Below are 20,103 nucleotides of genomic sequence, written 5' to 3'. Positions count from 1 at the left end.
GGGAAAACTGGACAGCTACATGTAAAAGAATGAAATTAGAACACTCCCTAATACCATACACAAAAATAAACTCAAAATGGATTAAAGACCTAAGTGTAAGGCCAGACGCTATCAAACTCTTAGAGGAAAACATAGGCAGACCACTCTATGACATAAATCACAGCAAGATCCTTTTTGACCCACCTCCTAGAGAAATGCAAATAAAAACAAAAATTAACAAATGGGACCTAATGAAACTTAAAAGCTTTTGCACAGCAAAGGAAACCATAAACAAGATGAAAAGACAACCCTCAGAATGGGAGAAAATATTTGCAAACAAAGCAACTGACAAAGGATTCATCTCCAAAATATACAAGCAGCACATGCAGCTCAATATCAAAAAAAACAAACAACCCAATCCAAAAATGGGCAGAAGACCTAAACAGACATTTCTCCAAAGAAGATATACAGATTGCCAACAAACACATGAAAGGATGCTTGACATCACTAATCACTAGAGAAATGCAAATCAAAACTACAATGAGGTATCACCTCACACCTGTCAGAATGGCCATCATCAAAAAATCTACAAACAATAAATGCTGGAGAGGGTGTGGAAAAAAGGGAACCCTCTTGCACTGTTGGTAGAAATGTAAATTGATACAGCCATATGGAGAACAGTATGGAGGTTCCTTAAAAAACTAAAAATAGAACTACCATAGGACCCAGCAATTCCACTACTGGGCATATACCCTGAGAGAACCATAGTTCAAAAAGAGTCAAGTGCCACAATGTTGCAGCTCTATTTACAATAGCCAGGACATGGAAGCAACCTATGTGTCCATCGACAGATGAATAGATAAAGAAGATATGGCGCATATATACAATGGAATATTACTCAGCTATAAAAAGAAACGAAATTGAGTTATTTGTAGTGAGGTGGATGAACCTAGAGACTATCATACAGAGTGAAGTAAGTCAGAAAGAGAAAAACGAATACCATATGCTAACACATATATATGGAATCTAAAAAAAAATTTAAAAAAAAAGGTTCTGAAGAACCTAGGGGCAGGACAGGAATAAAGACACAGACATAGAGAATGTACTTGAGGACACGAGGAGGGGAAGGGTAAGCTGGGATGAAGTGAGAGAGTGGCATGGACATATATACACTACCAAATGTAAAATAGATAGTGGGAAGCAGCTGCATAGCACAGGGAGATAAGCTTGGTGCTTTGTGACCACCTAGAGGGGTGGGATAGGGAGGGTGGGAGGGAGACGCAAGAGGGAGGAGATATGGGGATGTATGTATATGTATAGCTGATTCACTTTGTTATAAAGCAGAAACTAGCACACCATTGTAAAGCAATTATACTGCAATAAAGATGTTAAAAAAAACAAACATAGTTAAGTGGAAAAAAGCACTTTAGAGGTCAAAACTTATCAATAAATAATAAACCCCAAACCCAAAGCAATAAACTGTAGGGTATATAGGAAAGGGATTTAAAGGTTATATACATCACTGGTAAATAAGTTTGCCTCTCAGAAGGAAGGGGATTAACAAGTGGGAAGAAAAACTCTTGCCCAGTATGCTCTCTAGTTAAATTGTTTTGCAAGAATGAATCTGTGTGTTACAGATGGAAGTAAATAACATAAATACCCATGTAAGTAAACTCATTTTGTTTTCATTAAAATAACTGGGTGATAAGGAGAGCAGTGTGGTTTAATGTGTGTAACAGGGAGTTTGGAGACAGCTTCCTTCATCCTGTGCAGAGGTACACTTTCTCTGGAGTTCTACTAAATAAAGAGATCAACCATCAAATAATAGAATTGATGGCGGCAGAGCTTTTCAGGCTGCCAAGGCTGTCTGAGGTGTTACTGTAGATAAATTCAGACTAAAGATTCTCAGTCGCTACAGGATCCCCATGTTGCAGATCACATATGCCAGCTGTGACGTAGTTGCCAGATTCTGCTCAGACGTCAGGATTCTTGCTTTTAGACCTTTTGCTTAGAATTTTCAGAGCAGCAGTATCAATCAAAAGGCCCTTTTTTCAGCCACAAGGTAAGCACAGACTTTTACCTTTCCCAGTGTTCGCCAAGTACTCCTTCTGACTGTTAGTTTTCAGATGTTTTTATACACCCCTTGAGATGTCTAGTGTGCTGTTTCCATGGTTACACTTTCTGAAGAGTTCTTTTGGCAGTGATACAAGCTGCATGACTCAGAAGATTTTTTTTCAGGTTTTTCAGTAGAACAGGCCATCTTTGTGAAGAGGCTGTGATTGCCAATGAACTGGATGTATCATACGTTCTGGGTCTGATACTTATGTTAGTATCAGTTTATTTGCTCAAAAGCTTTTCCCAACACATTTACCTTTGGATCAAAAAACTCGTGCATGGGGCTTCCCTGGTGGCGCAGTGGTTGAGAGTCTGCCTGCTAATGCAGGGGACACGGGTTCGAGCCCTGGTCTGGGAGGATCCCACATGCCGCGGAGCAACTAGGCCCGTGAGCCACAACTACTGAGCCTGCGCGTCTGGAGCCTGTGCTCCGCAACAAGAGAGGCCACGATAGTGAGAGGCCCGCGCACCGCGATGAAGAGTGGCCCCCACTTGCCGCAACTAGAGAAAGCCCTCGCACAGAAACGAAGACCCAACACAGCCAAAACTAAATTAATTAATTAATTAATTTAAAAAAAAAAAGAAAAACTCATAGCTAACATCTTAAAAACAAAACAAAACAAAACAAAAAAACTCGTGCATGATTACAGAGAGCAGATCTCATGATATGGAAGGAAAAACCATGACCCAGCGTCACTGAGTATGTTCAGTTGATAAAACATAAAGCAGAACTGCCAGCTCCTAACTCCTACTTTGGTGTACTCTCCATCTGCATTGTGGTACCCCTATGTGAGTCTTTTTGGGTAGTGTCTGCCTACCCTGAGTCATCAATCATCACACCATCACAAAGCCAAAAGAGATGCACCTTCACAACCCACCTTGCTATGGACTGAATGTTTGTGTTTCCCCAACATTCATAAGTTGAAACACTAATCCCCAAATGTGATGATATTTGGAGATGGGTACTTTGGAAGGTAATTAGGTAGAACTCTCATGATGGGAGATGAGAGAGCTTTCCTCCCCTCTTTCTGCTCTGTGAGGATACAGCAAAAAGGTATCCATCTGCAATCTAGGAACCCAATTAACCAGCATATGATGTTGGATTTCCTAGCCTTCAGAACTGTAAGGGATAAATTTCGCTTGTTTAAGCCATCCAGTCTATCATATTTTTTTCATAGCAGCCTGAACTAAAACACATCCAGAACAATAGATTTCTTATTTATGATTGAGTAAGGCAACAGTGGAAAAAATTCTCTTTAACATCACACCACAGAAATTTAATTCCCCATTAGATATCTTTCTTTTATTCTCCAACAGGTTCTTCCCAGTGCCAGACTTCTCATTTTTCGTCACTGAATTTTGAATGGAGACACCAGTCTCAAGCAAACAGGGGTATGATTGTCTTTAAATTCAAATCACTCTTTGAAATTGGACAAGGTAAAATGGTAAGCCAGGAAAAGTTCGGAGTCTTTCTACCTTCCCTTTCACTGTTACTATCTGGAGAATACATAAACAGTGAGGTAGAAACCATTCAATAAAGAAGAAAAAAAGCAAGATGAATAATAAAGCAGCAGAAATTTAGTCCCTTAAAATCAGCATCATGAGCAAGGTAATTTACAAAAATCTTTTAGGTCATGCTAATTTCTTATATGTGAATGTGTATATACATACATATATTCCATACACACACACACACACACACACACACACACACACACACACACTCTCACCCACAAGACCAAGCAGCACAATGAGAGGATATGGGATATGGCTCTGGGTATCAGGAGACCAAGAGGCCAAGCTTGATGTAATACGTGAATCTTGGGAATTCAGACATCTGAACATTAAGGTGGTGAGAAAAATGTTTAAGCATAATTGTCAAAAACAAATAGTTTAAATAAATATGAATGAGATAAAAGTTTACACTAAGCTAAACTAAATAATGGATATTCACTGAATATCAAGATCATTTCCAAGAAGATAACATACTGAGACACAGATTGCTAAATATAAGTTTAAATCTATCTACTTACTTAATTTTTATAGAAACAAAAGATATTTGGGTCTATTAATAAATATGCCTTCTGCCACATTTAGAAAATAGTAGTGTGAAAAACATTTCTAAAAAATTACAAATTTTCATTACGTATTTATAAGTTTGTGAGTCTACTACAGGATGAGAATATATGATACTTCACAATTGCCTGTTTCTTAGTTTCCACTGGAAAGTAAAGGTTACTAATAGTAAAAATTTATAATCAATATATAAAAATAGAACTACTACAATATATAAAAATAGAAACGGTACGAGTGAAGGGAAACAACTTTGTATGCAAAGTATGGGAAGAAAATGGGATGTATTTTGACATGAAGAGTACGCAAGGAATATAGTGTGTATTTTTGTTAAAGAAAAAGAGTGATGTTGTCTAAAATAAAATGACTGGTTATTCCAGAACAAAAGGAAAAAGGAGATAAATCCTAAATGGATATAGAAATTTTTCAGGTTTGTGGAAAAGAAATTATGTTGTGAGGTCAAAGCTGGCTAAATTGAACTGATTTATAAGGTTTTCCTTAAACGAGCTCACTAATGTACTGATACAAAACTAGAGTTTAATTTTCTCTCTGTTAAAGCCACAAATTTTGTAGATTATTGATCCACTCTTAGTAAAATTTATAAAGGGTTTTTCTTTGTGTAAATGTAATCTGCCTAGGAAAACAAAGATTCTGCATCTTAGAAAATATTTCCTATGTTCTACATAGCCTTTATTAGGACTTTGATTACTTAGAAAAACTGAGTCTTTTCCATTTTAAATGAGCTAAGGGTTTTTGTTTGTTTGTTTTTATAACCAGGTAACTTTCTGTATTTGCAATGCAAATCTTTTCATTGTCACTTTGGTTAAAGGAATAACTAAATATTGTTTCACAGTGACTTATGCTCCTATTTGATCAAATGTTTTAAACCTCTTGACATTTTGGACAAACTTCCTCAAATCAAATTTTGAATGAAGTCTTTTTGACCTTGAACTAACTTTGGGATTTTCCAGAGGGCTCCTGGAAGATCAAAAGATTTCTTCTCTCTCCTTATAAAAGAGAAATGTTAATTTATTTAAGCTTATTTGATGTTAAATTGCATGGGAAATATTGTCGAATAAAAATAATATTTAACCTCCTTAGATTATATTTACGTAGGTATATCTTATTAATATAAGTAATTCAGAAATTATATGAAATTCCTAAAATTCTGATATGGCCTGGTACAATGTTATCAGTCATGATTCCAACTAGTATCTTAAAATACTGTATATCACAAATATAACCAAATTTACTCATCAATTGCATTACTTTTTGTGTAGGTATGAACTATCAACAGATCTTTAACCATGAATATTTTAAAGTCTTTTGTCATTCATGGTCATTGTTTTATTCTCAATTCTTCTCTGAAAGCATTTGCAATCAATTATAGGCAAATATGTTTCATCTTCAAAGATATGCCTGGAAAAAACCTTGACAAGTACTGTAGAATACAAGTTTCTGATCACTTTAAGATTGTAACACTGAACTAGGTAAGAATTTCTGAAACTAATGGAAAAATGATTCATAAAGCTGCTAACCCAAGATGAAGCAAAATAAAAATTACAGGAGATTGAATGTACTGATGAAGATAATTATAATTTTCATGACTTCATTCAAAACATTGCTCTTCAACGTTTTGTTTTCCAGATTTAAAGGACTCCTTTTTTTTTCCTCCTCCCTTTTAAGCTATATATAACTTACAGCAATATGGTAAAATATATTTTTGTCAACAAAAGTTGAAACATTTGTTATTCTCCCGCCCTGATCCCTCCAGAATTCAGAAACTCTTATTAAATATTCTTATTTTTCATGACAATATATGTACTTATATAAGTTCAATAAGAATCTGTTCTCCTTGTATAATAGAAAACCATTAGACAATAGAAACAATAGAAAACAATTAGGCTAAACTACTTAGCTTAAAGAGACTTTAGAGGTCTAATATGAGATTCCTTATCACTAAACAATTTAAAGAACTGAGGTTGACTTTATGAAGCCAGTAAAGTCCCTTAGATATGACCCAAGTTAGATTGAAATGTCATTTTTAAGAAAATGCATAGACTCATTATTCTTATATTTATGTAAATAATCAAGCCAAGTTTAATAAGATTAGACTTACTTTACAAACAAATTTGTTTCACAGTACCTTTGATAAAAATGTGACGACTATAAAAAAAATGTATTTCAATAGATAACTCTGGTGTACAGGTTATCAGATTCTAGTCCTGTTCATTGTCTTTGAGGTTTTGTTATCTACTTGTAAACTTCACAGAAAGTACCACAACAGATCATATGTGGACAACCTTCATGCCTGTTGCTATATGGGCCACTTAAGAGAGTTCACCAGAACACCCAATAACATCAGATCCAGTCAAACTGCAAACCAGGAAAATCCGTCAGACTGAAACTGCCAACCTCATTCCACCATGTAGGGATGCTTCAAACTCAAATCTAGAAATTTTCTCAACTGGCTGCTCCCCAGATGCAGAAACTGAATTGGTAATTTACTTGAACTTTAACCTTTGTTAACCTTTTAACCTTTGTTTAAAATTAAACTTTGTTTTTCTTTTGTTTCCATAGAAATGCATCTCATTAAATTACTTGATTGCTCACATCACATAGAGGCCTGATTTAGGTAGAAGCTCACCTACAACACCTTAGGACTTCCCTGGTGGCGCAGTGGTTAATAAGAGTCCGCCTGCCACTGCAGGGAACACGGGTTCAAGCCCTGGTCCGGGAAGATCCACACGCCGGGGAGCAACCAAACCTGTGCGCTGCAACTGCTGAGCCTGCGCTCTAGAGCTTGCAAGCCACACTACTGAGCCTGCGTGCCACAACTACTGAAGCCCACGTGCCTAGAACCCGTGCTCTACGACAAGAGAAGCCACCGCAATGAGAAGCCCGCGCACCCCAACGAAGAGTAGCCCTCGCTCCCCGCAACTAGAGAAAGCCTGCGGGCAGCAACGAAGACCCAACACAGCCACAAATAAATAAATTAATTTTAAAAATAAATTAAAAGCCTTTATTTTTTAAAAAACACTTTTTTTTCTTTTTCTTTTTTTTGGGGTATACAGGAGAGGTGCCAGCCGGAGATAGAAATGTGGGAGCCGTCAGGCTGTGTGATACTGAAAGCAGGGCTGGGTGAGATCAGCCTGCGGGGGAGGGCAGACGGAGCTGGGCTGTGCAGCCCCTGACCATTTAGAGGCTGGAAAGAAGAGGGGGCGGGAGAGGAGACTGAACAGGAGGCCAGAGGTGGGGTCACACAAGGACGGTGTGGTGGGTGGTCTCTGGGAAGCCAAGAGAAAAAAGGGCTTCAGGGAGGGAGGAGTCAGCTGGGTCAGATCCTGCGGAGCGGCCAAGGTGAGGACAGAGAAGTATCCGAGTTCAGGAACACAGAGGTGGTTGGCAGCTTTGACGGGAGCAGTTCCCGGCCAAGTGGGCTGAAGATTGGCTGGGAGGGCGTGAGAGACAGCGGAGGGAGACAGATCATCGGAACGCAAGTTTTACTGAGAATGGTAAAACTTCATTCATCTCCTGAAATGAAAACATTTCAGGGACTTCCCTGGTGGTCAAGTGGGTAGGACTCCGCTCTCCCAATGCGGGGGGCCTGGGTTTGATCCCTGGGCAGGGAACTGGATCCCACATGCACGCCACAACTAAGCGTTCGTATGCCGCAACTAAGAAGCCCAAATGCTGCAAATAAAGATCCCACGTGACACAATTAAGACCCAGCGCAGCCAAAAATGAATAGATAGATATTTAAAAAACAAACAAAACATTTCAGGTGAACTTTCATTTCACCTTCTGAAAAGAAAACATACATATGTTCATCTTGTCCTAAGTAATCATGATGATGTGTGATTGCTAATACACCATGTTGTGCCTATGTAAGTAACTCAGAAAAAATTGAAACCCAAATACATACATATTATCCATAAAAAAAAAAAGTGGTGAACGCTGTATCTTATTATAACCCATTTGATTTATTTAATTGGTTAAATATTGTCTCCTGCGAATCTCTGTTCTGGGGAATTTTTCAATCCTTGGCTAATACTCTCCTTAGAGTCATCATATTAACCTCTCTAGTGCCTTGTATCCTCTCAAGGGCAATTTAAAATGCCTTTCAGCAGCCACTCACACATCAAATGATATCCATGAGGATTAGGCAACTGGAAGAACTAAATGACCTGTCCGCCCACATCCACGATGACAGGCAACTGTCGGGAAGAGCGACTACATGACCCTCCATCCTGACTACTCAAGCAATGGAAACAGCAAATATGTGATCTTTCAGCCTGACTCCATTAACTGTGGCAATGGCGAGTAACACTCTACTAGTTAGTCACACTCTAAGCTTGCGGAGAGAATGAACAAAAGGGGAAAATTGTTCAAATTAAATACAAAATAGAGTCCAGATCTGAGAATTCCCAGAGCAGACAAAAGCCATGTTAGTAAAACTAAATCTCATTTCATGAATATAAGCAATACTTGGGTTATTTCTTGTAAATGCATGTGACAATCAGAAAAGAAACTTAAGCCATCTTCCTAAAAATGGTATGAGATAATCACTTTTTACCAATCTCCTACCATCTGGAAACCCCCACTGTAATAACCCATCATTGTAAAGGTTAACAGCGTCCTCATTTTCACTTTATAAGCCATCCTGTAACACCGCACCCCAGAGCTTCATGGGAGTCTTTGAATTTGAAAGCTCCCAGTTTGCAAATTGTTCTTAGATACACAATAACTCTTACTGAATTTATTAATTATTTATTAATTTGGTGGTTTTAATTGTGCTATTTCTCGATTTTTGACAGCACCCAGTTCCATAAAAATCTCTGCACTAAGGAAGGGGGAAGCATATACTTTTGTGGACAACTAGCTTTCTTCGCATGGATAATAATAGTAACAGTATGTATTAGTTTCCTATTGCTGCTGTAACCAATTACTATAAACTTAGTGCCTTAAAACAACACAAATTTATTATCCTACAGTTCTGGAAGACAGAAGTCCAAAATGAGTCTCACTAAGCTAAAATCAAGGTTTGGCAGGACTGCATTTCTTTTAGGTGGCTCTAGGAGATAATCCATTTGCTCACCTTTTCCAGCATCTAGAGGCTGCTGGCATTCCTTGGTTTGCGGCTCCCTCCCATCTTTAAAGCCAGTAATGTTGGGGGAGGTCCTGCTCTTCATTGCCATCTCTCTGGTTTTCTCTGTTCTACCTCCTCTTCCACTTATAAGGACCCTTGTGATTACCTTGGCCCACCTGGATAACCCAGGATAATCTCCCCCATCTGAAGGTCAGCTGATTAGCAACCTTAATACCCTTGCAACCTTAATTCCTCTTTGCATTATAACTTATCTATTCACAGGTTTCTATGATCAGGACATGGACATTTTTAGAGGGCCATTATTCTGCCTACCACATAGTAACAAAAAGATTAGTCACAATGGCATTTATTAAGTACTTTCTGTATACAAGAACCATTGTATAGAATAATTTATTTAATCCTTACAATAGCCCAATCAGGTAGGTATTTTTATCACCATTTTATAAATGAAAACACTGAGCGAGAGAGATGTTCAGCAGCCTTGTGTTTAGAGAGCCAATGAAGGGAGAAAATAGGATTCAAACCCAGTTCTGTCTGACTCTAAAACTACTGTTTTATCCCAAAACATCTACCGCTTTCCCATCAGATCTTGATCCCCTACTTTTCTGTGGATGTCCTTGCCTCTTACTTTTTTGACAAGAGTGAAGCCACACAACTCTCTCCTTTTAAAATACTTTTACATTTTTAAGTGGTTGGAAAAAATCAAAAGAATAGTAACATTTTGTGAAAATTATTGGAAATTCAAATTTCAGCGTCCATAAATAAAGTTTTATTGGAAAACAGTGTCCTTATTTATTTACATGTTGTCTATGGCTCCTTTCTCGCTATAACAGCAGAGTTAAGTCGATGGGACACAATCTGTCAGAGTTAAGTCTCTGCCCACAATCTGGTCTTTTACAAAAAAAAATGTTTGCTGACTCCTGCTTTTCACCAACACTGCCAGTATCCAGCTCTCCATCAGTGGCAGAGCCCAGACAGACTACACTGGGATGAGGAAGCAGCATTATTGTGGGGAGAGACCGATGTTTCACTCATACCCCTGTCTTGTCTATATTCAAGGCAGGTAAAATTTTTTGAAAATGGAAATAGTACTGAATACCATCCTTATAAACTGTCTCTGGTCTGTGAATAAGGAATGATCTAGACTTCAACCTTAGAGAAAACTGTCTACTCTGGCCAAGCACTGTGGGAGGAGTCTTTTATTTATAATATCATTTACTCTTCACAGCAACTTTGAGAAATATTACTATACCCATTTTACAGATAAAGCCACTGAGACACAGAGAATTTAACCCATTTGCTCCAGATCCCAAGTGGCTGAAATCTAGATTTTTTTCCTCAAAACAAAGGCCATGGGTCTTTTTTCTATACAACACTCCCACATCAACTATCCCCTGAATTCCAGAATAAAAAACAGTGAACAAGAATTCTTAAATTATGTTTTTCATTGTTTCCACCTGTGACTCTAAAAGATGTTTAAATAAATAGGAACTCTCTTGTATGAGTATCTTTCACAATCAATTGAGGAATCTTATACCACAGTGTGAAACAGTATCAAAGCAAGATAAAATCCTGCTTTTTTTCCCCACCAAAATGGGAAAAGAGGGGCTGCAGCAGACTCCCTAACTGCTGAAGTGAAGGAGGATCCTTCAGAACTGCAAATTAAATCTGAAGTATTTTGCCAATTGACTCCCAATCGATTATTCCAAGTGTATGTGCTGCAGAGAATGTGACTTCTCCCAGGGACTCTGAAGAGTGGTGCCTAATTATTCATCATGAAATTTAATTTCAGAGCTTGTAATCATGTAACTGTTTAAAATGGAATTTGTCACTGAAACACATTGCGAGAAAATAGCGTATTATTTAACATCTACTCATCTCACTTCAAGATCAGTTTAAAATTGTATGCATTTCGTGATTTCATGACGGCAATCACATTAAGGGCCATGTAAGCTAAACTCCTACATGTTTTCTGCTAATTTGGTTGAGTTAGGTCATTTTATATCGTGAATTGGAAAGGATATTACAGATTAGGGAACGTAGATACCAGCTTTCTCTTTCCTCCCAAAGGTCCAGCTCCACAGAACCACAATTAGCTTACTCTGAGCTCCTTGAGATGTTTAGAAAAATATCAGCGGACAAATTGAGGCTAAGGTAATAGATGAGGAAAGACACTAACTGAATTAAATGTAAGGATGAAGTGATTCAAATTAGTTTTGGGTTTTTTTTGGTTGTTAAAGGACATTTATGACTGCTCTACATTTCAGGAAGCGCTAGGGCGTGTTTAGGGTACAGGCTCCAGTGACACCCACGGGGTTCAAAATCCTGCCTCCACTACCTAAGATGTGCGATCACAGGCAAGTTGCTTAAATCTCTGAACCCCACTTCCTTGTTAGAAAGTAGGGATACCCCAGAGACGATCCACAGCCAGGTTAGGGCCCACAGGCCAGTATCTGTTCCAAGGAGTCTGTGCCTCTTTGTCTGAAGTGTTGAGACTATGACTCTTGGATACGGCTGCCGCCCCACCTCACAGGGCAGCGGCGGGAAGCAGGGAAGTAGTGTTAAGTCGTTCTGCATATGCTGTGCTCTCACCCTGTCAACAGGTATTCTCCCCCTTCATGCGGGAAGGTCTGGAATTAGGTAGTTACAAAGCCCCGTGTCACCCCCTCCTAACTGCATCCAATCTTTCCCAGCTAGGCTAGAAGATGGTCATCACAGGAGAGGCAAGGCAATTAAAAAAAAAAAAAAATCAAAACTGAGGAGAGGCCTCTCTTCCTGCTCTTTTGAAGACTTCTCTCCTGCACAGCGAGGTCCTACAGGTATAGACAACACCCTTCTTCAACATACCTACTCCTCTGAAGAAGCCATCACCCACACAGGAGGCAGGGCAGGAAAGGGTTCGATGTTCAGTTTCCTTTAATGACCCCCATTCTCCCTGAAGGGCAGGTGCAGGCAGCTAGGCGATGGCAAGAGATGGTCACTTGAAGATCTTGCCCTGATTGAAGGCTTTGCCCACAGGCTGGAAGGCCCCATCCCAGGAAGAGTATTCTCGAACCAGCATCTGGGTCTCCTCGCTGCTGGGATCCAGTTTCCACCACGTGTATGACTCATAGCTCACCTGCCAATCTGGACTCAGAGGAAACGCAAGCCCCTGGCCTCGGAAGACCCAGACTCCAGAAATGGAGCCGCTATTGTTGGTTCCAAAGAGAATGACTCTGGCAAAGGCATTCTTCCTCAGATCGTCCAGTCGCTGGAACACTGCAGTCATGAGGTTGCAGCTCATGAAGGTCGGGGTGAGCCCTTCAGGGAAGCGGTACTCAGAGTACCACAGGGACCAGCCGTCTTTATCAAAGTGCTCCCCAAAGTACGGCAGCGCCACGGAGAGTGTGTCCTCGTTGGAGTGCTTGCGCTTAAATTCATCCAACGCAAAGGTACTCTTGGGCAGGCGAGCGAAGGCATCCTTGGCCTCCGGCTCAGCGGCCGCTGCCCGCTCACATTCACCCAGCTCGTCCTCAGGAGCAGGGGCAGTTGTCTTCTTCTCCTCCTTCCGCTCGGCCTGGGGCTTCTGCTTCTCTTCTCGAGAAGCTTTCTCTTTCTGTGGGGTGTCCTTTTTTAGGCTGGCTCTCTGCAAACTTTTTAGCATCACATTGGGCCATTTTCTCACAGAGTTTCACCTTCCCCAAGACAGCCCGGAACTGGGGCTGGTTAATGCAGGTGAGGAACCAGCGGTTTGTGTTAGGGAAGGCCTGGCAGAAAGAAGGCTCCAGAACCTGTTTATAAAGCCACAACAGGGTGCAGACAACTGTGATGTCAGCCGGCATCACACGTTCGCCCACCGGAAAAGTCCTTGTCTTCAAGCGAGCATCCAGCGGCCCCAGAATTCGCCTCACCTCCTGCTTTGCATTCTCCGTGGCCTGCTTGTCGTGGCGCATGATGCCCAAGGTGGGGAACACCCAGGTACTGGCTGGGGAACTGTGTCGCTATCAGCAAGGCTCACCCCCTGCACCACCTGGGCTGCTGCTTCGGGAGTACTTCCCCGCAGCTCCTCGTTGCTCACACGGTAGGCAATGGCATTGCTCTCGAACGCAAAGAATCCATCATCACCCTCAAAGGCTGGAACCTTGCCAGCAGGAAATTTATGGAGAAATTCGGGGGTGTGTTTGGTTTGGCCAAAATGGAAGTGGGGTGGTGCGGTGAGCACACAGACCGCAGCCCCGCTGCACTGAGTGGCACTGAGGGCCTTGAAGGCCGCCCAGTTTTCAGGATATGGGAACAGGGTCCCAGCCACCGTGGTGATTCTGCAGAGAAAGGGCCAAATTAGTTTTAATTTTAGTTAAACAGAGGCAAAAAGATGCTTTTGAACTTGACAGTATCAAAGATTACTGAGGAATACTTTCATCAGAAAACTCCAGTTGCGGGCTTGCCTATACCCAGATACAGAGTGAGGCATCCTGCAAAGATATCTCAGAATGCCCTCCCTGGTCACAGACGACTGAGACAGAAAACCATTTCCTCAACGTGTTGATGAAAATGAAGTTTAGTGAAGCTGAAGTAGAGGCATTTTTTTTTTTATCACTACTAAAACATAAATAAAATGTTAGGTATCTCCAGGAGTGATGAAACAACTACCATTAAAAAGAAAACCTGGGCTTCCCTGGTGGTGCAGTGGTTGAGAGTCTGCCTGCCAATGCAGGGGACACGGGTTCGAGCCCTGGTCTGGGAAGATCCCACATGCCACGGAGCAACTAGGCCCGTGAGCCACAACTACTGAGCCTGCGCATCTGGAGCCTGTGCTCCACAACAAGAGAGGCCGCGATAGTGAGAGGCCCACGCACCGCGATGAAGAGTGGCCCCCGCTCGCCGCAACTAGAGAAAGCCCTCGCACAGAAACGAAGACCCAACACAGCCAAAAATAAATAAATAAAATTTAAAAAAATAAATTAAAAAAAAAAAAGAAAACCTGACAATTGTCTAATAACCAGTTGTAAAATTTAAAAATATCTAACTTTAGGTGATATTATGATTTTCCATTATCGAGGTGATATAGTTCAATGAATGACATAGTTTTCACTAAAAAAAAAATAAATAAACATTTTGTCCTATTGGGTATTCTTTAATCTGTTTCCACACAGCTGTAAAGCTGACCTTAAGGAAGAAACCAACTCACATTTTAGTTTAAGCTAGATGCACAGTCTTTTTTACACGGCCAAGGATGCCCTGCATGATCTGGAATCCTGACATCTCCATCCTTGTCTCATGCTACTCTGCCCTCAACTTGCTGGCTTCTCTTTAATGCTTCAAAGCCTATTATTTTTTTCTTTTGTCCCTACTTTTAAGCCTTTTCATATACTGTTGCCAGAACGTGAAAAGTCCCAGCTCCCTCTTCATATGACTGGCTCCCCTCTTCTGGATCCCAATGTAAATGTCAACCCTCTAGCAAGGTCATTCCTTTAGCTCATCTAAATCATGCTCTTCCTTCCCTCCATCCACTTTTCTCCATCACTGTGCCTTGTTAATGTCAGAGCATTCAGAACAGTTTATAAGTAACATGTCTATATGTCTAATAACTTACATAGTATCTTTTATCTCAAATTTGGTTGTAAGTTCCATAAACTTTTTGGCACCAAATTTTACTTATCAGTGTCTACCCACTGCCTGATAAACAAGAGGTGTGCAATGACAATTTGTTGAAGAAACTGATGAGCTTAAATGTTCCTTCCCATCTCCAGACCACTCCATTCACACACATTTATGGGTAATTGGCTAAATTCATGCCTTTAGAAGCAGTTCTAAAACTAGTAATCACATTCTGAATAATATAATGAAAGGTAATATAATTTATTTCTCTAAAGTTCGTTAAGCCCAATTCATAGATGCTCTACTTTATTCTAATATTTAAGTGAGATAAACGAGTTTTAAGATACAATCTCAGTCAACAAAAAGCTTGTAATTTTATTGGAGCAACACCTATACTTTATAGGTACTAGATAATCAGATAATTATTCGAGATAATTAAATCAGGTGCTGAAATAGTGAGAAAACTAGAAGTGATTGTCAAAGGATTTAAAAGAATTGAGATAGGATATTAACTTGGTGAAGCATAGGAGGAAAGAAGCGCCCCAGAAAGAATACTAACATGCCATGTAGCGAAAAAAGGGGCACAATCAGCCAGGGTTAGAGAATATCTATTGGGAAGCAGTTTATGTGGATCTGGGTTGATAATGTAGCCTCATGGAGGGACATTAATGCTATACGGAGTGTGTCAATGTGAGTTCTTAGTCAACAAGTTGTCATTGTTGATGTAAGAGAGAGAGATAATAAGATAAAACTGAGGTTCTAGGGCTTCCCTGGTGGCGCAGTGGTTGAGAATCTGCCTGCTGATGCAGGGGACATGGGTTCGAGCCCTGGTCTGGGAAGATCCCACATGCCGCGGAGCAACTGGGCCCGTGAGCCACAACTACTGAGCCTGCGCGTCTGGAGCCTGTGCTCCACAACAAGAGAGGCCGCGATAGTGAGAGGCCCGCGCACCGTGATGAAGAGTGGCCCCCGCTTGCCGCAACTAGAGAAAGCCCTCACAGAAACGAAGACCCAACACAGCCAAAACTAACTAACTAAATAAATTAATTAATTAATTAATTAATTTTAAAAAAACAAAAAAAACAAAAGAAAACCCCTGAGGTTCTAGAAGAATCATCTAGCAGGACATATTGAAGTACAAAATGTTCTTTGTAACAAGACAAATGAGATAATTGAAGCAATGCATAAAAGATAGCAATGAAGATGGAAAAAAATAGGAAACAAAATATATTGAAGGTTATCAGTAATTCCTTTCATCTGAAATAAAGGGGGTTTTGTCATGTTGGAATAAAAGACTGAGAAATTTTAAGAAACTTACAAATTGAGGTTGTAATTTTTCTTAATCATAAGAACAAACTTAAATAATAAGAAATAATTTTAAGTGAAAGTTGATTCAATTTGAATAACCAAATGGTACACTGACAACTTTTGACAAGCTTTCCTCACACATTGACTACTGAAGTTTTATCAGCTAGAATGAACTTCTAATCAATTGACATTCAAAATAAAATAAATGAGCAAGGAGTTTGGATTCAATTTTCCTTGACCCATAATGCTTCAGCTTTATTTTACAAAATGGGCTTAAAATTTTTGGCCCTGTGAATAATAGAAGCTTTCTTCGCTTGACATGATTCTCAGATGTCATCTCATACCTCTTTAATTTATACCAAATTCAAAAAGTCTTTGAGAAGCTAAGCACATAGGTCTTTTTAATGGAGATAAGCTAGGAGGGAACACAGTGTTCTTCTGAGAAATTAGAGCAGGACCCTTTGAACCTTTTTACCCTTCATCTTGCCTGGTTTTATAAGTTTTGATTCTATTTCAATCTTTCAGTAAGTAAAAGTTATTTGCATAAATCCATCTCCAAGAAAAATTGCTCTTGGGCCTTAGAAAAAAGTCTGTTGCTTCATCTTAAAGCATCTTAAAAGTCACAGAAAAAAACAGAAGCCCAGAAAATGGTATTGACTCTGTTCAGCAAAATCTCTTTTACCATCTATGCATTACAGACATTTACAGGTCAGCTTTTCACAGTAGATCACAATATCAGCAAAGCATGTTGCTACACTCCTTTCAAAAATAATGTACTACTATTTTGTTAATAAAATGTATTGGCTTTCCTTCCTGTCATAAAGGTAATTCCAGTATTCTGAAGCACATTTGGAAAATACAGAAAAACATAGACAAGAAGAAAATTATTTGTGGTCTCATCACCTAACTTAACCACTTAGTTTGACTCTATCTAAATTGGAATCACACTGCACATTTCTACTGTATAACTTGATTTTTTCACTTGATAATATATAATAAACATTTGCCTTGCTTTTAAATAAACTTCTCAAACATTTTTAATGGCTGTCTACTGCTAGTTGAATCATATTTTATTTTACTAATCATCTATTGCTAGAAGCTTTGTGACTTTATTATAAATAATATTGCAATTAACATCCTTGTGTAAAAAAATTGTGTATTTCTCTTTCTTTAAGGTGAATTTCTAGGATTGAAATTGCAGAGTCAGAGGTATTTATATTTCATGGACTTCTAGTGTATTTCCCAAATTGCCTTTCTACTATTTATAAAAATATAGTTTCAGGTTAACTTATTATCTATAGCTACTCATTTGTGACTATGTCACATGGCACTTAAGTTTTCATTTGCTTTGCAATTTTATCCTTTGAGCTGGTCATCAATGCAAATTATTTTCTGTTGGGGTCTTGTACACATTCTGGGATATGAATGCATGCTATGTTCAGTTTCCTGGTTGCCTCTATTGGGGACAGTCAGTGGGATCATGATACAATATGATATTGAAGAGGTAATCAAGGGTCAGATATCTAGGAACTATGGGTTATATTTAAGAATTGGGCAGTCACTGTAGAATTTGGAGTGTGGGTGTATGTGTGTGTGCACATGCACACATGTGTTTATTAAAGGTCCCTTTTGTTTAGATGTGAAGGATTGGGCAAATAGCTTACTAACCAGTATGAAGCAGTATGCATCAGTTTGCAAAAGTGCAACCATACATATTGTTAAAACACTGACATAATTTCATTCTTGTTAGAAGTAGTTGCTACCCTGTGTCCAAGTGTCTTCTTGCCATTTGGGTAGTCCTGACTCTATGCCAGAATCAAGCAACCGAAGAGTTAGTACCTGGTATAGCAGTGGGCTTCCAGAATGCTATTCCAGCACTATAGCCAGTATCTGCTCTTATCAGTTGATGTCTGTCTAGTAGAAACTGTAAATATTTTTTAGATAACCTTCCCAAGGGGATAATTTTTAAGAGAATTTTCATAGTAGTTAAGGAAAGAAGTAATAGTAACTTGTCCCACTTTGGCTAGGGTAAGGGTAGTCAAGAAAAAGGGAAATAGAAAAAGTTGATTTAGAAATTAAAATCAAAGAGATGAACTGAATGTGGAGGTTTAAGATGGATACTTTGAAATGGTGGCCACAGAAGGCTTCTCTCAATTGTTGACATGTAAGCTAAGCTCTGAATGAGAAAGGAGCAAGGGGAAGAATATTTCTGGCAAAGGAAGAATAGTTATAAAGGCTGAGAGGAGGAAAGAGCTTGACACATTTGCAGACATGAAAGGAGAATAAGGCCACTGCAATCCAGGAAGTGGAGTGGAAAAGTTGGGAGAGTAGAAGAAAAGATTAGCATGGTAGGAGATAAGTACATTCTTACGGTGGCAAGAATGATTTTCCTCAGATAGGGAGGGAAGACACCTCTACATGGCAGAAGGGTAGGTCCAGGTGCATATGGGTCAGTAGATTTGGTATCAGACATTGAACGAACCCTAACCTGATGTTATTTTTAATAATGTTATTAGAATTATAAATTATCAATTTTCCAGATACATAGCTTATCTTAATTTTTTAAACAATGTTTCTCAAAATATTCATGTAGGCAAGGCAAAGAAATGCAGCCTGAATCACTATCAAGATATTATTTTAGTTATATATACAGTCAACTATAATGTATCGATATATGCATAATGTATAATGATTAATGGATCAGCCATTGTACATTTGTTCATTCAATAAATATATACTTACTGAATGCCTACTATGTGCAAGGTATTATGTTGGGTCCTTGTATTATAGTAATAAAAAATATCAGGCACAAATTTTTTTGGAAAACTTCACAGCTCTCTTTCCTTGGGTTCTTTCTGACAACAAAGACTGCTTGCTTGTTGGTAATTTACTTTGAGAGAAGATCCTAGGAAACTAGAATAGGATAACAGAGAGGAGAGAAACAGGAAGGAGAGAAAGGCAATTCATGGATGCATTTTTAATCTAGTTACCACTGTGGGCCCTCGGAGGAATGTGTTGAAGCACATCAGAATTGTCTACCCTGGATATGGAAGTGGGGAATGTTAGCCATGGGCTCCCATCCCCCAATGGTCAAAGGTTGCCCAGAGGAGTGTTGACCCCCTTGCACCTCCAGGTACACCGTATAGAACATTGGGCACCTTCAGTTCCCCATGGTGAGCAACCAAATAGCCCAGGATGGAAAGTAAGGGATGTGCAGCACAAGGTGTTGTAGGGTACACCAGCATGCAGCTGGTTTCAATGGCAATAGCTGGGGGGAGTGGCATGGAAGGTGGGCCAAGGGGATGTGCGAGAGCCTTCATGGTCCATTGCTTATACTGCTTAGGTACACTCATTACAGACCCTTAAAATATGTAGTTGGCTGCACTCTACAAAAACTGTTAGGAGGTGTAATGTTGAGCTGGCCAAAAAGTTCACTTGGGTTTTTTGTGTGATATTACAGAAAAACCCAAATGAACTTTTTGGCCAACCCAATAGTTTTCTAGGGCTACTGTAACAAAATACCACAAACTGGGTGGCTTAAAAAAAAAAAAGAAATGTACTCTCTCATAATTCTGGAGCTAGGAGTCTGAAATTAAGGTGTTGACAGGGCCATGCTCTCTTTGAAGCCTCTAGTGGGGATCCTTCCTTGTCTCTTCTAGCTTCTGGTCAGCCCAGGTTCCTTGGTCCATGGCAGCATAACTCCAATCTCTGTCTCATCTTTATATCCCATCTTGACTCTGTTTCTGCGTCTTCGTACAGCATTCCCCATTCTGTGTGTCTCTGTCTCTGTGTCCAAATTTCCCTCTTCTTATAAAGACACCGTTCCTATTGGATCAAGGAACCACACTACCCCCCAGCATGACCTCTTCTTAACTGATTACATCTGCAACCATTCTATTTCCAAATAAGGTTACATGAAAGAAAAAATATCAGTTAAGGAT

The 20,103-nt window shown here is 39.6% G+C and overlaps 1 pseudogene; it reads right to left on the bottom strand.

The window, feature by feature from the left end:
* Positions 1–12,186: 12,186 nt before the first annotated feature.
* LOC137751053 (elongation factor 1-gamma pseudogene) lies at positions 12,187–19,482 on the bottom strand (annotated as a pseudogene).
* Between the last annotated feature and the right edge of the window lie 621 nt (positions 19,483–20,103).

Source organism: Eschrichtius robustus, chromosome 17, assembly GCF_028021215.1.
Source record: "Eschrichtius robustus isolate mEscRob2 chromosome 17, mEscRob2.pri, whole genome shotgun sequence".
In the NCBI taxonomy this organism is placed as follows: domain Eukaryota; kingdom Metazoa; phylum Chordata; class Mammalia; order Artiodactyla; family Eschrichtiidae; genus Eschrichtius; species Eschrichtius robustus.
Note: the sequence above shows the minus strand (reverse complement) of the source record. Positions and strands in the feature narration are given on the sequence as shown.